This window comes from Panthera onca, chromosome B3 (assembly GCF_046562875.1).
Source record: "Panthera onca isolate mPanOnc1 chromosome B3, mPanOnc1 haplotype 2, whole genome shotgun sequence".
NCBI lineage: Eukaryota > Metazoa > Chordata > Mammalia > Carnivora > Felidae > Panthera > Panthera onca.
In genome coordinates, this window is record NC_138344.1 from 37,359,543 (window position 1) to 37,385,613 (window position 26,071).

General features: G+C 43.6%; 1 long non-coding RNA gene across 1 annotated transcript in view; it reads right to left on the reverse strand.

Annotated features, from left to right (window-relative positions):
* The window catches only part of LOC132668964 (uncharacterized), a 58,132-nt gene that overhangs the window by 2,505 nt on the left and 29,556 nt on the right, over positions 1–26,071 (reverse strand). Inside the window, exon 2 of the long non-coding RNA XR_009605901.3 lies at positions 269–388. This is a non-coding gene — a long non-coding RNA (uncharacterized LOC132668964). The remainder of the gene's footprint in view (positions 1–268; positions 389–26,071) is intronic.

The window sequence follows — 26,071 nt, forward strand, 5'->3', positions numbered from 1 at the left end:
TTGCCATTTCAATGCGGGGAGTCATCATAACTCTGGGCTAACATCCTCCCAGTTTTACGGTCTCAGTGCAATGGTGCCTGTGTTTCCCAACGGTTGCAACAAAAATCCCAGGCCTGGGTTGCTTGCATTTCCTTGAAACCGAGGATAAGATGGAGGGAAGGAAGATTCCTCAAGGGAAAATTCCATTCCTGTCATCAGAAAAACAGGAGCAAATGTTGGGCAGAAACAAACAAACCATGAAAGCATGTATCCACTCTATCTCTCTTACCTTCTCAGCTACATTGGCTTCATTGTCTTCTCTTTCTTTTATTCTCCGCCACTCCATCAGCACGGTGGAGGCCAAAAAGTGCTTGCTGAATGGGCAAGTCTTGCTCAGAAAAGGCCAGCTCTATGCAAAAAAAGATTGCCCCAATGGGAGTCAAGTTACTCAACAAATATTTATTAAATGCATCCTCATGCCCAGGCACTGCGGTAGGTGAGTGAGCGAACCAGGCAAAGCTCTTGCACCCGAGGACCATACCTTCTGCTGGAGAGTGGGAGGCGGACAACAACAACAGTAAGCAAATGAATAGATAAATACACAAAACAGCAGGGGCTGCAAAATTCTCACACAGGCTGCAACGTGGATGAACCTTAAAGATATGATGCTAAGTGAGATAAGCCAGACACGGAAGGACAAATATTGCATGATTGCACCTACGTGAGGTCTCTAAACTAGTCAAATTCATAGAGACAGAAAGTAGAATGGTGGTTGCCAGGGGCCAGGGGAAGCAGGAAGGGGGAACTAGTGTTTGATGCGCACAGAGTCTCAGCTGGAGGAGATGAAAACGTCCTGGAGATGGATGGTGGTGACGGTGCACAGAGATGTGAATGCACTTAATGTCACCAAATTCTACACTTTAAAATGGTCAAAATGGCAAATTTCACATATGTACATTTTATCAGAATTTTCTTTTTAAGGCAGGTGATAGGGGTGCCTGGCTGGCTCAGTCAGCGGAGCACGTGACTCTTGATCTTGGAGTCATGAGTTTGAGCCCCATGTGGGGCATAGAGGTTACCTAAAAATAAAATGTTGTTTTTTTTTTTTTAAAGGCAGGTGATAATAAATGCTATAAAGAAACAAAAGCAGGGAAAGGGGAATGGGAAATGGTGTGGAGAAGTCGGGGGGGAGTGTCGTTTTTAGGTAAACTGCCAGAAAAGGTCTTTCTGATCAGCTGATGTCAAAGCAGAATCCAGAATGAGGCAGGGGTTCCCCACTGACTACGGGGATACAGGGAGAACATGCCAGGCAGAGGCGAGAGTCACAGTAATGACCCTGAGAGAGCAGTAATGGGCTTGGTAAGGACAAGGAGGAAGCTAGTGTGGTTGGGATCCTGGGAACAGGGCAAAGCAGCAGAGGTTGAGGTCCAGGGACAGGTGGGGCCCAGACCTTGCAGGGCCTTGAAGGCCGCCTTAAGAGCTTTGGGTTCTACTTTAAGGAATTGAGAAGCCACGGAAAAGCTTAAGCAGCATATTACTCCCCCCTCACCTCTCTCCTTTAAAAACAAATTTCAAACATATGTAAAAGTAGGGAAAGTAGATAATGTATACCTATCACCCAGATTTAAACATTAACACTTAAACATTTACATTTAAACATTTACATTTAAACATTTTACCATGTTCGCTTTTTTTTTTTTTTTGTGCTGAGTTTTTTAAAGCAAATTTTCAGACGTCATGGTGCTTCATCATAATTAAATATGCATCTCTAGAAAATAAAGACATTTCCTGCACAACCATGATACCAGGCTTGTTCCTAACAAAATTAACGATTCTTTCATATCTATATTCAAATTTCACCAAGTGCTCCAAATGCCTTTTTTTTTTTTTTTAAGTTTTTTATTTATTTTTGAGAGAGAGAGAAAGAATGTGAGCAGGGGAGGGGCAGAGAGGGAGACACAGAATCCGAAGCAGGTTCCAGGCTCGGAGCTGTCAGCACAGAGATGGATGCGGGGCTCGAACCCATGAACCGTGAGATCGTGACCTGAGCCGAAGTCAGACACTCAATCGACTGAGCGACCCAGGTGCCCCCAAAATGCCTTTTTACAGCTGGTTTGTATAACTCAGGAACACACATTGAATTTTGTTAGTATGTCTCGTAAATATTTTAAATCTAGGACCATCTCTCACCCTATCCCTGCTCACTTCTTCATCACACTTTGACTATTAAAGAGGTTAGGGCAGCATCCTATGGCATATCCACATGTTGGTATTGTGACTCACATTTTATTTAAAAAAACTTTTTTAATGTTTATTGATTTTTGAGAGAGAGAGGGAGAGAGAGAAAGAAAGAGAGAGACAGAAAGAAAGAGAGAGAAAGCATTCGTGGGGGAGGGGCAGAGAGAGGGGGAGAGAGAGAATACCAAGCAGGCTCTGCACTGACTCCCCATGCGAGGCTTGAACTCACAAACAGTGAGATCACGACCTGTGCTGAAATCAAGAGTCAGACCCTTAACCGACTGAGCCACCCAAGCGCCCTTTGTGACTTACATTTTAAAGGACCACTCTTGCTTGTGTGCGGATAATAGACTTCCTTGGATGGAAGCCAAGAGGCCATTTTGGGGGGGGGGGGTGGTATTGTACTAAGAACAAACTCTAAGCCCACAAAGACAAGAGCACAAGAATGGAAACAATAGGGGGAAAGGGTTGGTCAACATGCTGGGAGGATGAAAAGCTGATAGACATCCCAGTCAGTCATATCAGAGTAGAAGCAGCTGACTCCGAAGAGATTATATACATCGGTGATACCACGAGAAGCAAGCCAGAGAGGCTCAGTGACTGGGGGACCTGGTAAAGCAGAAGGCAAAGAGAAGGCTGAAAACAAAAAGTTTGGTTGATAATGACACTTAGGCATCTCCTCCAGAAAATACTCTGCCTGCTCCGTCTCCTTCGGTGAGGATCACCAGTTGGCAGCCCTCTCTATGACAACAGAACTTCCATAAAGCTTTTCGGTGACTCACTCTTTAATAAGAAGAGACAAAGATTCAATAAGTTGAAGAAAGCCTCCAACACTAAAGACAGAATAAAGCAAAAGGAAAACAAGAACTTGGGGGAGACAAGGACAATGCAGGGAGCAGAATAACACAAATAAGAATGTCCCATCCAGGGGCGCCTGGGTGGCTCAGTTGGTTAAGCGGCCGACTTCAGCTCAGGTCACGATCTCGCGGTCCGTGAGTTCGAGCCCCGCGTCGGGCTCTGGCCTGATGGCTCAGAGCCTGGAGCCTGCTTCCGATTCTGTGTCTCCCTCTCTCTCTGCCCCTCCCCCGTTCGTGCTCTGTCTCTCTCTGTCTCAAAAATAAATAAAACGTTAAAAAAAAAAATTTTTTTTTTTAAAATGTCCCATCCATACTTGATATTCTCAGAAGAGTAAGAAAGGAGATTGTGAATGCATAAAAAGAAAACAATACCATAAAAAGCAACAGAGTGGGGCACCTGGGTGGCTCAGTCGGTTAAGCGTCTGGCTTTAGCTCAGGTCATGATCTCCTGGTTCGTTAGTTCAAGCCCCACATCAGGCTTTCTGCTGTCAGCAGAGCCCGTTTCAGATCCTCTGTCCGCTTCTCTCTCTGCCCCTCCCTTGCCGGCTCTCTGTCTCCCTCAGAAGTAAATAAACATTAAAAAAAAAAAGGCAAGAGAGAACAAGATGGAGCTTTGAGAAATCTAAAGTATGGTAGCTAGAATAAAAATAATTTAAATGGAAATACTGGAAGGAATAGTCTAGGAAATTCTTCCAAAAATAAAAAGATAAAGGCAGAAAATAGAACACTTTTTTAAAAATTTATTTATTTGTTTTGAGAGAGAACATGTGCAGAAGAGCCAAAAGAGAGGGAGAGAGAGAGAGAATCTCAAGCAGGCTCCACACTGTCATCCCAAAGCCCGATGCAGGGATCAAACTTACAAACCATGAGATTGTCACCTGAGCTGAAATCAAGAGTCAGACACTTAACTGGCTGAGCCACCCAGACGCCCCACAAAGAACATTTTTAAATTAAGGGACAATCCAAGAGGTCTAAAAGCCAATGAATTGGAGTGTCAGAAAGAAAGAAAAAATAAAATGGAGGGAAGGAAATTATGAAAGAAATATTACAAAGAAATTTCTCAGACCTGAAGGACGTGAATGTCCAAATTGAAAGGGTCTATTGAGTGCCTGGCACAATGACTAGAAATTTTAGAACATTAGGAATAAAAAGAAGAACATAAAAACTTCTTGAGGGGAAAAAAGATTGCACGCAAAGAATTAAGGATCAAAAATGTAGCAGACTTCTAACAACCTGTATCTCTCAAAATATTGAGACAAAAGTAATTTCTAGTCTAGAACTCTCCATTCTGCAAAATTATCATTCAACAGTGACGTTAAATTAAAGGCATTTCCAGATATACCAAACTTCACCATTTTATCTCCCGTGTTCCCTTTCTCGGATAGCTACTAGAGGATGTGCTCCAGCAAAATGAGGAAGTAAGTCAGAGAAGAAGACACCACATCTGGGGAAAAGAGATCCAACACAGAAAAGAGATCAAGTGGAGAAAGGAAGCCCTGGGATAGGATCTGAGCCCAAGCTCAAGGGAGCAGTCCACAGTGGAGCAGGAGGCTAGAATGCTCTAGGAGAGACTCTGGTAAAACAATGGCACTGAAAAAAAGAGACATTGACACATTATCTGCTTACCCACGTAGAAAATTGTCCAACCGGGGCTGTTGAAGGTCAAAGAAACCATGCAAATAAAAAAAAAAGAATGAGAGCCTTATCAACTCCAGGTAAAAATAAAGCTTATATGAGAAAGGAAATGTCACATGGTACATTACTTGACTCAGTAAAGAACAGTATTTACTCAGTCATAATAAGCAAACATTGAATACTGATTTCACTGATAATTACAATATAACTCTATTAGCATGGCTTAGGAACATAAACAACTACAGAAAGGGGAGCTGTTTAAGAAAGGTCAATTTTTATCTACCACAATAGAAAATGAACAGGTAATCCCTAAACTTACACATCAAGAATATTGAGGAAGAGAAGTTAAAGCAATTGGAACAGGTGTCAGCAAATGATGTCCCACTGGCCAATTCTGGTTTTGTAAATAAGGTTGTGCTGGGATGTGTCTACACCCACTCATTTACCTACAGCTGCTTTGTAGCTAGCTACAAGAAGAGCTGAGCGGTTGCAACATGCTGGCCCACAAAGTTGAAGGTATTTCCTATGTGGCCCTTTATGGGAAAAGTTGGCACTTTTACAGAAAAAGCAAACCCCGGATTTATAACAATGGAGATAAATACATTAAAAAGTAGCCAGAAGGGTTAAAAGCGGTTGTTCTCGGATGCTTTTTGCTATAAGCCTCAAATATTAGTTGGCTTTTTAAATATGTGCATTACTACTTTTGATAAAAATTTTAAAATGATTGTTTTTAAGGAGTTGTCCTGATGCCCAGGAGGGAGGCAGGGGACTGACATCAGGGTTCGTGCCTGAGCCTTGCCCTGCTGTCTCCTGCTCTTCGCCAGCTGTCCACCATCCCATCTAAATGGGGCTGAGTGAGTCAGAGCTGCCTGGCCAGAGCTTCACAGGAACTGGAACCAGTTCCTGATAGCAGACTTGGAAGGAACAGCTCTGGGACAGCCTCCTGCCTCAAGCCATCATTTGGTATTGTCAATATCATCAATGAGTGGCAGAGGAATATCATAGTGGTTCGAGTGGCTAAGAGCTCTACTGTTAGATTACCTAGCTTCATAAAATTCAGGTTCCTCCTCTAATTAGCTATGACCTGGACACGTTATTTAATTTCACGAGGTCTTGGTTTTGTCACTGATAAATGGGCTGATGATGCCTCCTTATGCGGTTGTGGTGATCTTAATTCAACTAATACATATGGGAGCACTTGGCACGGTGGCAGGTACATATAAGCCAACCGAATGTTAGCTATTTGTATTCCCAGTTTCACAGATGACACAGATGAGGTCCAGAGAGGGAAAGTGGCATGCACAATGTCACACAGCACATTGGAGACAGAAGCAGGACTAGCGCCTGGGACTCCTTTGTCTCAGTGCGATACTCTCTCCTGGCGCCACTCTAAGTTGCTTATATGCATAAAGCACCTCTGGAAAGATACACAAGAGATGAACAACACTGGCTACCTATGGGTAGGTGGAGACAGAGTGCAAGGGAGGGCTTTACTTTCACTTTAAAATTTGCAAACCACGTGACTGTATTACTAACACGAAAACAAGGAGACACATAGATTAACTTTATTTAGTCAATCTCATTTATGTTTGAGATTAACAGTGCCTTTCTCATGGTGGAGATCAATTAGATAACAGACATTTATCTATATTAAAGAGGTATCCAGAAGAGGTTATTACTAGCAATCATGGTGCTTTTTATTAAAAGGAAACTTTTCTCTAGATTTGTGGAACAAACTGTGGGAAGGGGCACAAATTTCACTAGCCAGGGTCTCCTCTTTGAAGGCAGAACGGGTTTCCTTAGCCACAGGTGGAGCCATCTTGGAGTGCAATGGAAATTTCCACCTTGGCACCTTGCACATGAAAGGTCCCCTTCCCCCCAAACTGGCTCTCCCAAACTCAACTCTTTGCACCCAGGCCCCAATTTGGACAACTCTTCTGGAAAACATGATTAAGCCTGAAAAACCTGGGGGTTTTATTGGGGATGACAGTGAGGGCCCCAGTTTGTTTTTCAAGGGAGGGAACTAAGTCCCAGAAATAGCTGAGCCCGAGCTGGCAGGCGGCTGGCAAAGAGCAGGAGGCTCCAGGGCAACGCTTCCAGGCCATGTTGACTTTGGACGGGCTGCTTGAGCATTGTAAACAATTGCAGAAATGATTTCCTACCCTGGCAAAAGTCTTGTTTGGACAAGGGGTTCCCCCCCCCCTTCTTTAAAAGGCAGTTTTATCATTTGTTTGCAAAAATGCTCAATCCCCTCTTTCTTTTCTTGTTCCCTCTGTGGCTCTGGTCTCCCCCAGAGCCAGATGAAAAATCTTTGTGTTTCTTTAATGTTAACCAAACCCCCCATTCCTCCTTTTTAAACTGTTCCAGGTCTGTTGGACAAATACTCCCCGGCAACAGGACTTACAAGGGTCTGTTAAGGATTTTGTTAGGCTGGAGTCTTTAGCCAGAGTGACTTAAAATATTTTTTTTCTCCTTGTTTATTACATTTTAAACTCCTAGCACAATAAAAGCTGCACACAAGGATTGGGAAAGCAATAAAAATGCAACTTATAATGTCTTGGCCTGAACTAGCTAACTCTCCATCTAGACACTGATGTAACAGATTTGGTCTCACACACCCTCCCAAGATGTCAGACGAGGAAATAAAATGGGCTGTCTATAAGAAAGAAAGCATAGGGCAGGACTGGGAGCCTGTCTGACTGCTGGCCAGGGTGGGGCTTCTGAGAGGCTGGGAGATGGACTGCACGTTCTGAAAATCCACCAGAATCCTGAGCTGTTTCAAAAGAAGGAATACTGTGCTCTTGACCACCCAGGGACAAGGGCAACCACAGAGTGCATGAAGAGTGTGATATGCTAACCTACATACCGCCTGTCACCTAGCTTCAAACGGGAGAGGACAAAAAGAGGAAGAAAGAATGGGGAGGGGGAGGGGCTTGAAAGAGAGAAAAGGGACAGGAGGTACGGGGTGCTTGGGGGAGAGGTTGCATCACCCAGCCAGAACAGAAGCTGGCTCAAACTGGGTAATTGAGGGAAATTTCATGAAGAGACAATTGACAAGGTTTAGGCAAGAAGTGAGGGAAACCAAAAGGGACAGAGCTGCACCGGAACTAACAATAGCAGGGAGCTGTCCCATCCCCAGGCTGGAAGGGCCCCCCCAAAGGTGTCACACAGGAAGTGAAATCCTTCTCATTCATTCCATCAACAGGAAATCTACCACTCTATTTGAAGACAGGAGAAAAACAGCCAAAAGATGAATCCAAATTAAGAATTTACATAGGAGGAAACTGAGGTATAAAAAGACTCGTGGTAAGCATTACATCTATTTAAACATACAGGTAAACATTCTTTTTATTTATTTTTGAGAGAGAGACAAGAGTTCTAGCAGGGGAGGGACACAGAATCTGAAGCAGGCTCCAGGCTCTGAGCTGTCAGCACAAGAGCCCAAAGCGGGGCTCCAACTCATGAACCTCGAGATCATGACCTGAGCTAAAGTCGGTGCTTAACCAACTGAGCCACCCAGGCACCCCTGAACATTCTTAACTGTAATAATTATGTTGACCAGGAAAATAATACAAGTGTTAGAATTATCATTTAAAAAAAAGGGGGCACCCGGGTGGCTCAGTCGGTTGGGCATCCGACTTCGGCTCAGGTCATGATCTCGCGGTCTGTGAGTTCGAGCCCCGCGTCGGGCTCTGTGCTGACAGCTCAGAGCCTGGAGCCTGTTTCCGATTCTGTGTCTCCCTCTCTCTCTGAACTTCCCCCGTTCATGCTCTGTCTCTCTCTGTCTCAAAAATGAATAAACGTTAAAAAAATTTTTTTTTAAAAACCTTGAAAATGCTTTTTGTTGTTGTGTTTATTGTTGTTGATAAAAAAAAATCCCAAAATTGTCACAAAAAAGGAGGTGGGGGGGGGAATAGAAGAAAAAGAAACAGATATTTGCTTGTTTGTTTGCTTGTTCATTTTTATTGTGGTAAAATATCCATAACATAAAATCTACCATTGTAATGATTTTTAAGTGTACGGTTCCTTGGTATTAAGCACATCGACACTGCTGTGCACCCATCACCACCATCCATCTCCAGGACCTTTCCATCTACCCCAGCTGAAACTTCCTATCTGTTAAACACTAGCTCCCCATGCCCCCTCCTCCCAGCCCTGCAACCACCATTCTGTCTCTATGTATTTGACTACTTTAGCAACCTCATATAAGAGGAATCCTACAGTATATTTTTCTTCCTTTTTCTTTCTTTCTTTCTCTTTCTTTCTTTCTCTTTCTTTCTTTCTTTCTTTCTTTCTTTCTTTCTTTCTGAGAGAGAGGGTGTGGCAGAGAGAGAGAGAGAATCCCAGGAGGGGCAGAGAGAGAGAGAGAGAGAGGCAGAGAGAGGGAGAGAGAGGAAGAGAGAGAGAGAGGAGAGAGAGGGAAGCAGGGCTCACCCGAAGCAGGGCTTCTGTTCACTCTAAGCAGGGCTTAAGCTCACCCAGAGCGGGCCATGAGTTCACCCAGAGTGGGGCTTGAGCTCACCCGATGCAGGACTTGAACTCACAAACCATGAGATCATGACCTGAGCTTGTCAGATCCTTAACGACTGAGCCCCCCAGGCGCCCACATTTCTCCTCTTCTGACTGGCTTCTTTCACTTGGCATAATGTCTTTGGGTTTATCCCTGTTGTGGCGTGTCTCAGAACTTCCTTAGTTTTAGGGCTGAGTAATATCCGTTACATGCATGGCCCGCATTTTGCTTATTTCTTCATCTGTTGATGGACACCTGGGTTGCTTCTGTCATTTGGCTACTGTGTACGACGACCCTGCCATGAAAATGGGTGTACAAATATCTGTTCAAGTCCCTGCTTTCACTCACTTCTTTTGGATACACACCCGGAATTGGGATTACTGGATCATATAGCAATGCTTCGTTTAATTTTTTGAAGAAATGGCCAACCCATTTCCATAGCAGCTGCGAGAGAGATTGTTTAAATCACTAATAACTCCATTTTTCTTAGGAGAGAGAAAATGACATCGTTTCCTTTCTGAAAATGATGAATTGAGAAATGTTAGTTAAACATGATTTAAAATGACAAGGATGACCACCAGGAGAACTAAAAATAGTCTGACTACTTTCCAAATCGCCCGAAAGCGACGCACAAAAACAGACCACACAGAGGATAAAACAGAGAACGCAAAATGTTACAGAAGTGGACTAAATCTATGTGTTATAGGGATGAATAAAACTAATATAAAACTAACAAAACTTGGAAGAAAACTTAGAAAGTCATCTCTTAACGGACTTCTGAATTAAAGAAGAAATCAAAACAGTAACTGAAGAATATTTAGAAAACACTGTATATAAAGGTCTGTGACCTTGAAAACATGCCCAGTGATAGACGCCAGACACAAAAGGCCACATATTATACAATTCCATTTACATAAAATATCCAGAACAGGCAAATCCCTAGGGACAGAAAATAGATGAGTGGTTGCCAGGGACTGGGGGAGACAGAATGGGGAGTGGCTTTTTAATGGACATGGGGCTTCCTTTTGGGGGTGATGAAAACGTTCTGGAACTAGTGCTGATGATTGCACAACATTGAAAATGTACTCAATGCCACTGAATTGTACACTCTAAAATGGCTTAAGTGGTAAATTTCCTGTCGATGTATATTCACCCACAATGGAAAAAAAAATCTATGGAAAGAGGGACTTATGTTTCCATGGATGGTAGACTGGATAATGCCTACCAGACTGAGGACAATTAGAGACTTTGGACAGGATATGAAACGCATCTGATTGGAGGACTGGAGATCCAATCCAACAGGCAATGAAAAATTATAGGGTCAACATTCAGAAAAAGGAAATGTGGAGTTCGTCTTTCCACAGTGGGCATCAGACAAGTCCACAAGAGGCAGCTGAGAGGTGGAGAAGCCGAATGGAATATCTAACAGCCTTCTGGGGCTGGGGATAAAAACTGGAGTCTGTTCTGACATCCGTTGGCGTACTGCAATCAGTTGACCACCTGGAATTTGCATCAAAGTTCCCAAATCCACTGAAAAAGCAGAGGGGTCTACCTAGTAGGGACCCCGCCTTGGCACCCCTGCGTTGAGTATGAGCACACACTCGTGAGGGCCTTCGGCCAGCGCTTCATGCTGGTGTCTTCTCCCATTTTAGACAACCACCATTTTAAGCACCCATTCCAGTTCTCTATCAAACTATAACTCCAAGGACTCTTCACATGGAAAACAAACTGAGAGTTTATGGAGGAAGGTGGGGGCGGGGGGGTGGGGGTGGGAAGGGCCAGATGGGTGATGGGTACTAAGGAAGGCACTTGCTGTGACGAGGACTGGAAGTCGTAGGTAAGTGACGAATCATTGAATTCTACTCCTGAAACCAATATTGCACTGTATGTGCACTGTATAGAATTTAAATAAAAATTTTTAAAAAACGAAAACAACTATGACTCTGAGGAGGAGATCTCTCTGCCCATTGTTGGACATTATGGGCTATAGAGCACGTTCCTTGGCCTGAAGACATGTGACTTGGAGGCCCAGACTGGTGGAGTGTCTTCAGTTTTTCTATTTTTTTTTTTTTAACGTTTTATTTATTTTTGAGACAGAGAGAGACAGAGCATGAACGGGGGAGGGGCAGAGAGAGAGGGAGACACAGAATCGGAAGCAGGCTCCAGGCTCTGAGCCGTCAGCCCAGAGCCCGACGCGGGGCTTGAACTCACGGATCTGGGCTCGAACTCACGGACCGCGAGATCGTGACCTGAGCTAAAGTCGGACGCTCAACCGACTGAGCCACCCAGGCACCCCTAGTTCCGGTTTTTCTACAGCACTCTTGAGCGTTTCTCTCTATTGCTTGGTAGGCAAAGCCCAGGCGGAGTGAGTATTTGCTCTTGCCAGGACCCATTTGCAGCTGCCCAGGGCCACCAGTACCAGGCCCACTTAGCAGCTACGTTCAGGGCCTTCTCCCCAGGAAACCTACCCCAGCGCCATCTGCAATCTCTGCCTCTCTTGTTGGCAGATGGAACTGTTCTTATTGGCACTCCACGCCTCAGAGGGTACGAAAGGAATATGGCTAAATTCAGCCCGCATCTGCATTGTTGCAGCCCCGGATGTCTATTTATTTCACGGACCTACGTGGCTGCCTCAGATGAGCACACCAGGATATCTATGCACTGGCTCCAGTGACCTGCTGATCCTGAAAGGGAGTTCTTCTAATGGTGTTCTAACTGTATTTTCTTACACTCGGTATTTGTCTGTCTGGCACCCATTCATCTCAGGGCCAAACTAACAGCCCCAGTTGTTTACAGCTCGCCTGCCACCTGTAGCCCATACTCTGAACACCTCTTTGTCTTACTCTCACACAGCACACAACATCCCCTGCCCTGAACCACCCAGGGCCAGGGACCAGACAACTGGGAACAGCCCTTGCGCCCCGGAGCCCGCCTGAACTGTTCAAACTAGCCAACCCTAAGCTAGTCACCCTGTCCTGCCTTGCCTTGCCTTCCCCATGGAAACCCTAATAAAGGCGGTGGCCTGTGTCTTCCCTTCATTCCTTTCTGCCCCCCCCCCCAACACTGGTGCTTCTCCATGTGTTACACCCTGTGAGGCGTAACACACGCCCTCTCGGGAAATGTAAGTGATAAAAATATTCCATTGGCATTAGCCTCTAAGTGTCATTGCTCAGTCACCTTTACAAATCACAACTGAGCACAAGTAAGATGGACATCAACATGTTCCACTTTAATGCACCCCTCAAATTCCCATGGTGGTTTTCACAGGGCTGTGCCCCCTATGGGCATCCCTTTATTTTATTTTTTTTAAAGACTTTATTTTTTTATTTGTTTTCCAAATGTTTACGTATTTTTGAAAGAGAGAGAGAGGGAGGCAGAGAGAGACAGAGACAAAGGATCCGAAGCAGGCTCTGCGCTGATGGCAGAGAGCCCGATGCAGGGCTTGAACCCACGAACTGTGAGATCGTGACCTGAGCCAAAGTCAGACACTTAACCGACTGAGCCTCCCAAGTGCCCCAGATATTTAATTTTTTTAAGTAATCTCTACACCCAACATGGGGCTCAAACGTACAACCCTGAGATCGAGAGTTGCATGCTCTACTGACTGAGCCAACCAGATCCTCTATGCATCCCTTTAATAGGCCAGTTTTCCATTGCCCTTCTGCTTGACCATATGGCCAAGCCATTGACCACTGCCCCAATGAGTCAGTAAAAATTCAGAGAGGGGCAAATAGCATGTAACTCAGTCCACTGAGCTGATTTGTTTTTAACCATTTTCCAATCAGAATGGCAGCCTTCCAAGCAGGATGCTGTTCCATGCACCTTGGAACTTCCATCCATAAACCAAGAAGCTCTTTTGTTGGTTAGCAGAGAGCTGTTCACCACCTGGGCACAGTCCATGTAGCAATAGGTTCCGGCAGCTTCTCAGATGATTCCAAAGTCAGCCTTAGGGCAAGAGTCTACCTGCTGGTGAATATGCCAGGTAACTCTTTTATTCCCTCAGAACTTCATCAAAGAACTAGAAACCATAAAAAAGGACCAAACGGAAGTTCTAGAGATTAAGAATACCATAACCAACAAATAAGAACTGAGTGTGTGGAATTAATGGCAGAGGAGACAAAGCTGAGGAGAGAATTAATGTACTAAAAAAATAGAACTGAAGAAATATCCAGATTGTATGGAGAGTCAAAATTCGATGCAATATAGAAGTAAAACAAGCAATATACTAAAAAGCCTTAACATACATGTAATTAGAGTCCTATACATGAAGAAGAAGAAAGTCACACAGAAACATATGTGAAGAGACAATTGCTCAGGAGGTTCCAGACCCGATGAAAGATATCAAGTCACAGCTGTAAGAATTACTACAAACTCGCAAAGAAAATAAGAAACAGAAAGCCACACCTAGACAAATCACAAACTCGGGCACAAAGAAAATCTTTTATTTTTCAATTTTTTTAAACATTTATTTATTTTTTGAGAGAGAGAGACAGAGTGTGAGAGGGAGAGGGGCAGAGAAAAGGGGGTCAGATTCTGAAGCAGGCTCCAGGCTCTGAGCTGTCAGCACAGAGCCTGATGTGGGGCTCAAACTCACGAACCAGGAGATCATGACCTGAGCCAAAGTCGGATGCTTAACCAACTGAGTCGCCCAGGCACCCCCAAAGAAAATCTTAGAACAGCAAAGAGACAGCTTTCCTTTGAAGGAGCAATAATTAGAATGACATAAAAAATCTCAACAAACCAATGAAATCCAAGATACAATTATGATGCTATCATCGGAGAGCTGAAATACTACACCCAACAGAAACACTCATCAAGATTGAAGGCAAAGTAAACATTTTCAGACAAATACAAATTCAGAGACTTCATCACCAGCAGATTCGATTCAAAGGGAACCCGAAAGGGTGTTCCTTAGGCAAATGGAAAAGAGATATCAGATGGAAATACTGAGATGCAGGAAGAAATGAAGAGCAACAAAATAAGCAGGAAAATAGATAAATCTAACTGACTACTGATTGGCAAGAAAAAGGAGGAGGAGGAGAAAGACGAGGAGAGAAGCAGAAGGAGATCTTGTGAAGTCTGAAATATATTTGGAGTGGTCTAAATAAAACGGTAAAACCACCAAATAACACTAGACTTTGGTAAGTCACTGATTCATTTGTAATCATTGGGGCGACTGCTAACAGAAAAATTAAAAAGTATACAATTTTCAAGCTAATAGAAGGTATAAGTAGAATGATAAAATATATCATTCTAACATAGACAAATAAACCAATAAATAGAATCAGAATCACATTTATTTGGTCACCTATTTAACGGCAAAGGTACCATGGCAGTACACTAGGGAAAGAAAATATTTTAATATACAGTGTCAGGCTAATTGAACGTTTATATGGAAAAAAGAATTTTGTTCTCTATCTCAGGTCACACATGAAAAATAATTCCAACTGACTGCAGATCTAAATATAAATGGGGGCGGGGGGAAGCTCCTTTTAGAAAGAAACATAAGAGAACATCTTCACAATCTTGTAGTATGTAAAGATTTTTTAAAACGGGACCAAAATAATGAGCTGACTATCTAGGGAGAAAGGATAGACTGGTCTATATTAAGAATGAAAGTGGCTTCTAGATGAAAGTTAGTCAAATGGCAAACCATTGTATGTAAGAAGATATTTTCAATAAGAGAGGATGTTTTTATCTGGCCAGAATACATTTAAAAGCCCTACAAAGCAATAACAAAATAACAGAAAATGAATAGCCACTTCACAATAAATTATATTCCAGTGGCCAACAGACACAGAAGAGGTACTTAACTCCACTAGTCATGAAGGAAACACAGATTAACACCATTAGATATTTCACACTATCTCCAGAATTGACTAAAAAAAAAAAAAAAAAGGAAAAAAATCAGATAATACCAAGTGTTGCCAAAAATGTGGAACAAACAGAACTCTCAGAAATTGCTGGTAAGAGTGTAAACTATCTATGGGAAAAATGTTCATCAGTATCTTGTAAGGCTGAAAATAAGGACCCAGTAATTCTTAGGTATATATATATATACATCCAACAGAAATGTTTAATGTTTACCTAAAAGGTATGGAATGTTCATAGAAGCACTATTCATATATCCTCAAACTGGAAACTAACCAAATGCCCATTACCTGTAGCACAGATAAATCAAACATGGCATATTCACACAGAATTTCTCTACAGCGATGAGAACTGACAGATGTGGGACAAGATCGCTATGAACAGAATTGTGCCCCCCGCAAATTCATATGTTGAGGTCCTAACCCCCAATGTTACTATATACAGAGTTAGTAGCATCTTTTAAGAGCTCCGTGAGGTCATAAAGGTATGGGGTCCTCATCTAACAGAACTGGTGTCCTTCTAAGAAGAGGAAGAGTTGCCAAAGATGCACATGAACAGAGAAAAAGCCAGGTGAGGACACAGTGAGACAATGTCATCTGCAAGTCAAGGACAGGTACCTCAGGAGAAATCAAACCTGAAAATCTCAATCTTGACCTTCTAGCCTCCAGAACCATGAGAGGATAAATTTCCATTGTCTAAGTCCCCCAGAATGTAGTATTTCGTCATGGCGGCCCTAGCAAACTAATATGGTACGGATACAACACATTTTGTTTTCCATTACCAGTTGGTGGCATTTGGGTTGTTTCCACTTTGGGGCTATGGGAACAATGTCGCTATGAACATTCAGGTACAAGTTCTTGTGTGAACATGTTTCCATTTCTCTTGAATATATTTTGAAGCGTAATCCTCGGTCATATGGTAGCTCTGTGTTTCAACAAGTCAAATGTTTAAAAACCCATAAAGATAAGAGCAGGAACTCTTGCAGCAAAAATAATAATAAACTTAAGATACATAGGATGATCAAAATCTAGAAGACTGTTCTGTGAAAACATTGATAACATGTAAAAGCCCCTGGGAAAACTGATAAAAGAGAGAAGGCATTAATTACCAATATTAAGAATGAGAAAAAGACATAGGTACAGATCCTATAGACATTATAGAGATAAGACGATGAACAACTTGTGTCTTCAAATACATTAAAAATTTGAGTTTGAGACAGCAGCTACAAAACTACCACTTACAAAAACCAACAAAACGAATAGAACATCTAACTAGTACTATATCTATTAAACAAATGGAATTCATAATTTGAATCTTCCAACAAAGAAAACTCCAGTCCCAGATGGCTTCACTGGCAAATTCTAATAAATATTTAAGAAGGAAAATTGTCGTGATTACACATACTGTTTCAGAAAATAGAAGAGAGGAAACATACCCCAAACTCAAAGTATGAGGCCAGCATCACCTTGTTACTGAAACCTACCAAGGATATTAGAAGAAAGGAAAAGTATAAATCAATCTTGTTAACAAACACAGATGCAAAAAAGTCCTAAACAAAATAACAGCAAAGTGAAGAATTCAACAATATATTAAAAAGATAATACATCCTGCAAGTCTGTGTTATCCTAAGGATGAAGGGTTGGTATAAATTTGAAATTAATCATTAAAACTTGGGGCGCCTGGATGGCTCAGTCGAGTAAGCATCTGACTCTTGATTCCCGCTCAGGTCACGATCTCACGGTTCATGAGTTCGAGCCCCTCCTCCGGCTCTGCACTGATGGTACGGAGTTTGCTTGGGATTCTCTGTCTCCCTCTCTCTGCCCCTCCCCTGCTCGATCTCTTATCTCTTTCTCAAAATAAACATTTTTTAAAAAATCATTAAAATTTATGGTATGAATGGAATATAAGAGAAGAGTCCTATAATAATGTGATAGATTTTTCAATCTAAAAAGTAAATTCAAAATTAAATTAAAAGTTTTAAAAAATAGTAAAACTCAACATCCATTGATGGTCATCCACCCTCATACAGACTCTTATGCTTATTAATTTCATGCCCGCTCTTCCTAAATTCCCCATTCTTCCACTGCGACCTCAACCTCCGGTCCACCCTCAGCAATATCCCCTAAATCCTCAGTCTCCTCTCCAAACATTCATTTCCTCTTCTTGCCTTCATTGCAATCTGGTTCTGCCTGAGAACATTGCTTTTCTTACAGCCCTCTCATGTAGCCGCTGGGTGTTCTCCTTTACCCCACAGATCACAGGCCCAGGGGTGGGGGAGGGGTCCTCCTTGCTCTCCTTTGACTTTTCTAGACTACTGATCCTTCTTTTTTTCTCTACAAAACCACTATTCCCTTGAAGTTCGTGTCCTGAGACTAAACCAGCCCCTATCCTTCTCGTTGAAGCCTTCTCGGCCTGCCGGCTACTGCCCCTCACTCGCTGAAGTACCTTCACCATGAGTATCTCACCATTCTTTGTGATTTCACCCAACATCTATCAAAGACTATACAACACCCTGGCTTTTCAGGTTCTGTATTACTTGTCTGTTATAAGAGCTACGTTTTATTATGGGTTAACATGTGCCAGGTTCTAAACTGTGCTAAATACTCCACGTGTATCAGCTCCGTTCATCTTCACAATAAGCACAATTATTATTTCCATTTCACAGATGAGGAACCAAATCATAGGGAATTAAGAACTTCATCCCGGGGTCACCCAGTAAGTAAGTGGGGTATCTGGGATTCGAACACAAGACTCAGGCAGCCAAGCCTGAACTACAAGATACTGTCAAGTGTAGACCAACCAGTTGGGGTAGGCTTAGGAGGTCAGAATCCAGGACAACAATCTATTTGCTTAACAATAGAGGCTGGTTAAATAAACTGTGATAGAATCTTACGTAGCCGTTAAAATGATGATCTGTATCTGTGTTTACAATACCGAAACCCATTCATAATGTGATTGAAAAAAAGCAAGCTGGAAAATAGTGCAATAAACCTGCACATGAACGTTTATAGCAGCCTGTTCACAACTGCCCAAACCTGGAAGTGACCAAGATGTCCTTCCAAAGGTGAAAGGATAAACAAACAGCGGTACATTCATACAATGCAATATTATTCAGCATTAAAAAGAAATGAGCCATTAATCCATGAAAAGACATGGAGGAAACTTAGAAGCATACTGTTTCGCCAAAGAAGCCAGCCTGCCACAGGGAAGGACAGCTAAGTACTTACTGTATGACTAACTATGTGACATTATGGAAAAGGCAAAACTAGAGAGACCGTAAAAAGATCGGTGGTTGCACCAGGTCCCAAAGGGAGGGATGACTAGGTAGAGCCCAGGGGATTTTTTTAGGGTGGGGGAAACTATTCTGTATGACACTGTAATGGGGGACACAGACATTACGCATTTATCTGAACTTTGAACTTTACAGCACCAAAAGGAAAGCTTAATTAAGCTATGGGCTTAATGAATAATAGTGTACCAACACTGGTCCATCAGTTGTGATGAGTGTGCCACCCGAATGCAAGATGCTAATAAGAGGACAAACTGTGAAGATGGGGACAGCAGGTACATGGGGACAAGAGGTGCATGGGAACTCTGCACGATCTCAATTTTCTGTAAACCTAAAACTGCTCTGAAAACTAAAGTCCGTTCATTTAAAAACAACGGTATAATTGCATGCTCCCTTTCCACGTTAATATACGTCTGAGTGTTTTGTGCACAGGGAAGTCTGGAAGGACGTAATCAAAATTAATAGCAGTTGTCTCCGAGGGGTAGGATGCACGGAGATCTTTCTCCTAGTTCTACTTGTCCTATTTTCTTAACAAAAGCATGCATTAATTTCTTATGAAGGAGTAAAGTGAGGCCGTGGGGGCCGCCGGGCCAGGGCCCAGCGCGCCCGGGAGCCGGCGCTGCCAAGGCAGGGCGCCGCGGGGAATGCAGCTTAGCTCCGAGCCCGCCGGGGCCGACGCCAGCCTCTGCATCTGCTCCGCCCCCCCGCGTCCCTCGGCCTTTTGAGAGTCGGGTCGGGGAGGTTAAGAAAGGGAAGAGCGAATTCCTCCGGTGCAATCGCGTCTGCACGCGCGCTGGGCAGGAAGGCCGGAGGGGCGGGGGCGCGGAGGGGCTCCGCGGGGCTCGGCCGGGGGCCCGCAGACGCGCTGCGCAGCTCCGGGGGCGCGGCCGGCCTTCAGCGGGCTGGAATGTTCCCGCGGCGCAGTGTACTTTGTTCTGAGGCTGGGGGAGGGTGCAGCGGGGGCAGGGCTCCAGGGCCCCTGGGACTTGGAGGGCGGCCAGCTTTCCGTTCCCAGGGCGCCTTCCCGGGGGGTGGGGAGTGGAGGGAGAGGAGCTGTCTAGTTCCCAGGCTGGGCAGCTGCGGGGCACTGACGGAACCCCTGGATTCCAGTGCCGGCCCTACCACCCACTAATGGCATGCTTCTGGGGTCGGGGCTCAATGCCTCTGGACCTCAATTTCCTCATCTACAAAATGGAGATAACAATAATAGTACATAGTTATTGTCTGGCATTGTTGTAAAGCGCTCTGCATGTGCTCATGCCTCATAACTACCCTTTGAGATAGGTAGTACTGTTACTAGAATAACATCATTATCCTATTAGAATAATATTCCCTCACTTTCCAGGCCCTTTGGACAGCTCAGATGCTCTGGCTGTAGAAAGCCTAGCCCAGCCTCTTCCTACCAGGTAGTGAAATGCGCGTTATTACTTTCACTTTAAAAATGAGGAAAGAGGGGTGCCTGAGTGGATCAGTCGGTTGAGCATCCGACTTCGGTTCAGGTCATGATGTTACAGTTCCTGAGTTGGCTCCCCACGTGGGGCTCTGTGCTGACAGCTCAGAGCCTGGAGCCTGCTTAGGATTCTGTGTCTCCCTCTCTCTCTGCTGCTCTCCTGCTCCCACTCTGTCTCTGTCTCTGTTTCTCTCTCTCTCTCTCTCTCAAAAATAAACATTTAAAAAATTAAAAAAAAAAAATAAGGAAAGAAATGCTCGGGGAGGTTAAGCAACTTGCCCAAGGGCACACAGCTCCTCAGTGGCCATCCTGGATACAAACGCCGCTGGTAGTCTGGCAGAAAGCCTCCACTCTTAAATACTGCCTCCCTACTGCCAGTCTCAGGAAGCCCTTAAAATCTGTTTATTTGCACATACTGCAATCCATGCAACAATCTGGAGGAAGTATTACTAATAATAATTACTACTAAGTAATGATAATGATCATCAACTGAGGGCTGTAATTCTCACAACACCCCATGAGGTAAGCACCACTATTACTATTCTTATTTTAGAGATGAAGAAATTGAGGCAGAGCTCACCAAAGCTTAGCTGTTGGCTACTTTCAAAATATTTTAGAGGGAGGCAGAACCTTCCAGACTCTGAGCACAGAGGCTAGCTTGGAATGACAGTGCTTCCTCCTGCAAATGTTGTGAGAGGCAACCTTGCCTGGTAATCCGAGGAGCTCTGGAGAGTGTGATGAGTCTCAGATGATACCTAATGCCAGCTAAGCTCCTCTCTCCTGGGTGGGCTACTTCCGGGCGCCCGGCTGCCTAGTGCCTGAAACCACCGCCCCCCCCCTCCCCCAATCTCCGCAGAAGGCAGGTCAGGTCTGTGACTTAACCACGAAGTTCAATTTGTTTGAAGTTTGCTACGTAATGTTTTAAACCAAATAATTTTCAGCATTTTTGATAAGTGACATTTCATATTTGCTAATGGGGGTCAGTATGTGAACTGTTTTATTTTTTAATGATGACTATATTTTCTCATTAAATGAAACAGAAAATTCCATACCCTATGTTTCTGCCATAATCTGCATCCTTGGTTTTCTGCTTATTAAGAGGGATTTTCAAAAGTTTGTTTAAGTGGCCTTACTGAGAGAGAGAGAGAGAGGAAGTGTTTGAGTCTCATTCCTGGGAGGTGAATGAAATCTGCTGGGATTTTTTTTTGGTAGTCGCCCCACCTCACCCTAAGCCCTAGAGAATAAGGGGAATACACAGCTACGGATGACCCTTACTTTTAGAGCATCACAAATGACTACTGAAAACACCAAACTTGCCCATCCTGTCTCCCAGGCTCGGCTGTGCTCCGGACTGTCGCACCCTGACTCAGAAGAGGGAGGGATTGCTTGAACAAGAAAAAAAGTAGTCAATACATCATTTTTATTATGTAGGAAAATCTAAAAATCTGCCCAAAGAAGCATGTATTATGTGATTTGGATCTGAAATCTCATTATATTGCGTGTGTGTGATGATCTTGGCATCCGTTAAAATTGTGGCTAAAAAGTGCACTCTGGTCAGCTTGATTCTGAGAAAAATACATCAGCATGGGTTCTACATAACTCTCTGCCAAAAATCACTGCAGGGTCCTCGTGAGCTGTGTAGCAGAGAGGGATGGCTGAGGGCAAGAATGAGTGGGTGGATGATAGATAAATCCATCTATGGATGGGTGTGAATGGCTGAGGGCTGGAGAGATGGCAGGCCATTGCACTTGCTGGGCTCCAAAGGTCCTTGACCCACCACAGCACTGGCCATATGACTTCAGAGGGATTTGTCTACCTGTTGGACTTCTCCATGAGATTTGGAGCTCCTTGAAGGCAAGGAGACAATTCTATCCGTTTTTGCTTCCTGGCTCCCTATCAGCACATCCATGGAGGTATTAGTTAGGATGTAGGCGTGGCTGCTGTTACATGTAACACCCCCCACCCACCCCTGCATGAGGGGCACCATGAAGTCCGCAGTGCGGCCCACAGAAGGGAAAGAGAGGAAGGGGCAGGCACACATGTCCTCTTCAAAGGCAGGACCTGGTAGTTTTAACGTTTATTTATTTTTGAGACAGAGAGAGACAGAGCATGAATGGGGGAGGGTCAAAGAGAGGGAGACACAGAATCTGAAACAGGCTCCGGGCTCCGAGCTGTCAGCACAGGGGCCCGATGCGGGGCTCGAACTCACGGACCGTGAGATCCTGACCTGAGCCGAAGTCGACGCTCAACCGACTGAGCCACCCAGGTGCCCCAGGACCTGGTAGTTTTACACACCACCCTCGCTCTCATCACAGAGGCCAGAACTTAATCATATGGCCACACCTTGCTGAAAGGATGCCTAGAAATTTTGTCTTATCCTGGGCGGCCTTGTGTCCACTTAAACTTTTTTTTTAGTATTTTTATTTATTTTTGAGAGACAGAGAGAGAGAAAGAGAGAGAGCGCACACAAGTTGTGGAGGGGCAGAGAGAGAGGGAGACACAGAATCTGAGCTATCAGCACAGAGCCCGATGCGGGGCTTGAACTCACCAACCGCAAGATCACGACCTGAGCCAAAGTCAGATGCTTAACTGACTGAGCCACCCAGGTGCCCCAGCCTGGTGTCCATTTAAAAATCAGAGGTTTTCAAAATAGCAGAAACGGAGAGTGGAAGGCAATTAATCTCCCTCTGCTACCTAAGTGAGCAACACATTCTTATTTGTTAAATGAATAAAAAGACGGAAATGAATCTGACACTGCAAGTCTATTCTGAGAAGAAAGAGCATGTGGAATCACATAGTTAAGTGGAAAAAAAAGCAAGCGGGGTTGGCAGATACAGTTATTGCTGTCCTTCTTTACCAAGAGACATTTCGAGGAGAGCGACAGTAGGCCCAGATTAGCTATTCCGCTTCCCAGATTCCCTCCAAGTGGCCACGTGACACCACGCGGCCACTGAGATATCAATGGAAGACAGCTGGAGATTTCTGAGAACGTTTTGCTTTAACACAGGCATACTTTTCCCTCGTTCTCCCTACTTCTTGGTTTCTGAAGTGCAGTCAACTCGTGACTGTGACTCAATGAACTGCATATTAAGTGTGAGGCAGCAGAAAGCAGGGACGTGGCCGGACATTGACACTATTGTGACAATGCTGCCCGACCCTGCCTGCTTGCCTCCAGACTTCCCGCTCACGAGAAGTGGAAACTCCTACTTGGTTAAGTCAAGACAGTGGCCTTTCTGTTGTATGCAACCTAACCAATCCATAGATCCTATCTTGAAAATTCACTGACCGCGTAGAATATCCCTGGAAGGACACACAAGAACCCATAGCCATAGATGCACCTTTGGAAGAAATCATGAGCTGAAGGACAGGGGACAAGAAAATCTACACCCAGCATGGGGCTTGAACTCACAACCCCAAGATCAAGAGTTGCACTCTACACCAACTGAGCCAGCCAGGCACCCCAAGAAACTTACTTTTCCTTTACGGGCTTATAATTTTGAATGTTGAATTGTTGGCATTTATATACTCAACCAGAAAGAGTTGAAATAACAACTTATGACGAGGAAAGTTGAAGGACGCTGTTCATTCATGAATTTGATCTGCAGTCATATTACTGCATCACCTCATGACATTGTCACTGGTGGCACAGTTGTCCCAAGAAATTCATCTCAAGGGGTGAATTTTGAAAATTATTATTTTTTTTTAATATATGAAATTTATTGTCAAATTGGTTTCCATACAACTCCCAGTGCTCATCCCAAAAGGTGCCCTCCTCAATACCCATCACCCACCCTCCCCTCCCTCCCACCCCCCATCAACCCTCAGTTTGTTCTCAGTTTTTAACAGTCTCTTATGCTTTGGCTCTCTCCCACTCTAACCTCTTTTTTTTTTTTTTTCCTTCCCCTCCCCCATGGGTTTCTGTTAAGTTTCTCAGGATCCACATAAGAGTGAAACCGAAAATTATTTTTTAAAAATAAATTAGATGTATGCCATACTTCAGTTAAAGTGGGGTTTTGTGGGGGGACTTCTTTTGGCTTGTTTTATTTAAATCAGAGAGACCTAATTGTCTTTAAACTCAATCGTATCTCTATTGTTGTATCTCTTTTTTTTTTTTTTTAATTTTTTTAATGTTTATTTATTTTTGAGAGAGAGAGAAAGAGGCTAGTCGTGATGGGGCAGAGAGGGAGGGAGACACAGAATCTGAAGCAGGCTCCAGGTTGTCAACACAGAGCCCAATGCAGGGCTCAAACCCACAAACCGTAAGATCATGACCTGAGCCAAAGTCATACGCTCAACCCACTGAGCCACCCAGGTGGCATCTCTTAAACTAGGTGGAGAGTATACTATTGTCTTATTATTCACTGTATTTCTTTGATTGGAATATTTCCTATTTTGAAATTAATTAATTGTGAAAACTCAGAATGCATTCAAATATAATCAAGCTCTCTCAGTCTCTTGAATTACAATGTACTTTCTTGAGAAGCAGAAACAGGGCTGATACAGAGAACTACCAAAACTGCACATGACCCACAATTTATCTTATCCTGGCCTCAGCTAGTGGCGATTACCCTTGCCAGGGGCACCACAAATAGCGGTGAGGATTATGAATGATCTTGGTGCCTGGTAGTCATGATTCACAGACTTACTTTCATTTTCTTCTTAATTTTACCTATAGATAAATTCTTAATAGGGAAGGAGGCAGGGACGATGAATCAAACCCGAAGATTACATCCACATCTAGAAGGCACAGGAAAGAGCATGACCTGACGATCATTTCTTTTTTTAAATTTTTTTTTTAACGTTTAATTTATTTTTGAAACAGGGGGAGACAGCATGAACGGGGGAGGGTCAGAGAGAGAGGGAGACACAGAATCCGAAACAGGCTCCAGGCTCTGAGCTGTCAGCACAGAGCCCAACACGGGGCTCGAACTCACGGAACGCGAGATCATGACCTAAGCCGAAGTAGGATGCTTAACCGACTGAGCCACCCAGGCGCCCCTGACGATTATTTCTATTAGGAGCCAGGTGGCAGTGACGATTACCAAATCAAAACCAAACAGATGGTACAAGGGCAACTTGTCATATTCATAGTCACATAGATAGAGATGATTGACTTCTGTGATCATTTTTTAAAAAAATTTTAATGTTTATGTATTCTTGAGAGAGACAGAGAAAGACAGAGAGAGAATAAGCAAGAGAGGGGCAGAGAGAGAGACACAGAATCTGAAGCAGGCTCCAGGCTCTGAGCTGTCAGCACAGAGCCTGAGGCAGGGCTCGAACTTGGGAACCTCGAGATCATGACTTGAGCCAAGTCCGACGCTTAACCAACTGAGCCACCCAGGCGCCCCTTCTGTGATCATTTTAAACAGTAGGAGATTAACTCGTGTTTATTCTGCAACAGCACATATGTGTTCCTTTCCTAATATTATCTATGCTGTGAAGACGGGAAAAATAAAATTTACTGAAAGATATATTTTAATTTAAATAAAGCTTCATACTTTAGAAATTAATTTGCTTATAGTTATGTACTTTCTCATATAGAATGTTGTTTACATGTCCTTAAAGGCTGATTTTACCACTCATATGTTTATAAAACACTTTTATAGGGGCATCGTAAGCATCTGACTGGCTCAGGTCATGATTTTGTGGTTCATGAGTTCAAACCCTGCATGGGGCTTTCTACTCTCAGTGCAGAGCCTGCTTTAGATCCTCTGTCCCCTTCTCCCTTTGCCCCTTCCCCACGCACACTCTCTCTCCCTCTCTCTCTCCCAAAAATAAATAAACATTTTAAAAAATGCTGTTATAAATATCATGCCAAAGAAAGTATGAGAGGCTATTTATTTAACTTCTCTACTAAATGTTTAGTATTTCTCAGAGAGGTTATGTCCATGAGACTGTACCTTGTATGTGAATGTCATTCATTATGTATGTCATTGGAATAAAATAGGTTGAAAACAAAAAGAAAAGTCCCACATTATCAGTAAATTGTGTTTTTTTTTTAATGTTTATTTATTTTTGAGAAAGAGACAGAGACAGAGAGGCGAGCAGGGTAGGGGCAGAGAGAGAGGGAATCTGAAGCAGGCTCCAGGCTCTGAGCTGTCAGCACAGAGTCCAACATGGGGCTTGAACTCGTGAACCACGAGATCATGACCTAAGCTGAAGCCAAACACTTAACCGACTGAGCCACCCAGGTGTCCCAATAAATTCTAATAAAACTAATAATAGGATCAGCTGTAATTCAA